The sequence below is a fragment of the Belonocnema kinseyi genome, chromosome 1, assembly GCF_010883055.1.
Source record: "Belonocnema kinseyi isolate 2016_QV_RU_SX_M_011 chromosome 1, B_treatae_v1, whole genome shotgun sequence".
In the NCBI taxonomy this organism is placed as follows: Eukaryota; Metazoa; Arthropoda; class Insecta; order Hymenoptera; family Cynipidae; genus Belonocnema; species Belonocnema kinseyi.
This window is the reverse complement of record NC_046657.1, coordinates 117,714,121-117,715,695: the sequence shown is the minus strand read 5'-3', so window position 1 is coordinate 117,715,695 and position 1,575 is coordinate 117,714,121. Positions and strand designations below refer to the sequence as shown.

The following is a 1,575-nucleotide window of genomic DNA, read 5'->3' as shown; positions in this document are numbered from 1 at the left end:
ATTGGAATGGAATTTGGGTTAGACAAATGCGCCAAGGCTTATTTGAAGTGAGCAAAACTTAATGGCATCCCTGAAGATCCTGAGCTCGTTGATAGAAGCGCTATACGACACCTTTGCGCCGAAGACACTTAAACTTACCTGGGCGTGCCACAGAGCCGCATTCAGGATGTTACATCTATAAAGGATATTCTCCCAAGCAGATACAAATGTCTCATGCGGCAAATTTGGTCTTCCGAACTGTCGGTGAGGAACAAAGTATCTAAAACGAACATGCTTGTCGTCCCAGTAGTACTCTATTAATTTGGAGCAGTTCCATGGACGAAGAACGAGCTCAGATCACTTGATATCGGGACAAGCGAGGTTATGCACATGAACAAAATCATGGATCCTAAGTCTTCTGTTCCGCGACTGTACATCGAACGCCGTCAAGGTGGTCGTGGAATATTGAATCTTGAATCTCTTCATAACAGGATTATTTTGGGTACAGCACATAGAGTCGCAAATGGAAGAGACTCTCTTCTTAAAATGGCCAGGACTCACGAAGAAGTGGGCAAAGGAGCGTTTCTGTACAAAGCAGCGGAGGAGGCTGCTGATCAAGAAAGCACAAGAAAAAAACTTTCGTGAACAGCTCCTCGATAAGAGGATGCACGGCATCTTCCACAGAAATGTGGAGGATTAGTCAATGTCGTGTGAGCTAACGTTTGCTTTACTTAAATCGCCCGGATTGAAGTTTGGTACGGAGGGTTTCATTTTTGCATGCCAAGACGGTGTCATTTCCACCTTGACATTCCGGCGCCACATTTTGACCCTAGGCATTCCTGACGATAGCTGCAGGGCGTGCCATGCACACGCCGAGCATTTAGCTCAGATTCTATCTAGTTGTCCAACTCATGCGGGAGCCCGCTACATCCAAGGGCACAATGCGGCACTAAAAGTGCTTTATTGCCATCTCTGTCACTCTTACGGCATTTACCTTAATATCACTTCTCTAAACGTTCCTAGGGGAATCGAGTCGATTGTCGAGAATGGGAAGTGCCGCATATACTGGAAATTTATATTCTCGACAATTGTTTCTGTTGCACACTCGAGGCCTGACATGGTTCTTCTTGACTTTGAGAAGCGAACCATGTTCGTTATTGAATTTTCGGCACCAGCTGACAAAAACATCATAATCAAGGAGAATGAAAAGAAAGAGAGGTATAGAGACCTTATAAGGGAGTTGCAACGATTGTACTCGGAATATTCTGTTAAACTAATCGTCCTTATCATCGGCGCTCTTGGAAGTACCAAGCTTTCACTCGTTAATAGCCTGAAAAGCATCCCTGAATGTCAACAATATGCTAAAACACTTGCGGGAAAAATGCAGAAGGCGGTAGTTCTTGGATCGCTCCGTGTTCTCAGGGTGCACGCAACTTTTTTGGATTGTCGTATTGATTCCGTTACAGACTGTAACCACCTATCTCACAATAGTGAGACGTGATTGTGGCTAAAAGTTTATTGCGATTTCGCTGGGAGCGCGTGCAATTTTTCAGATTAGCACCTGCTCCCGGTGAAATCCTGTGGTTGTCCTCATGA

The 1,575-nt window shown here is 45.0% G+C and overlaps 1 protein-coding gene across 2 annotated transcripts in view; it reads left to right on the top strand.

The window, feature by feature from the left end:
• LOC117174474 (probable chitinase 2) overlaps positions 1-1,575 on the top strand; it is a 15,703-nt gene that overhangs the window by 5,283 nt on the left and 8,845 nt on the right. The window lies entirely within an intron of this gene.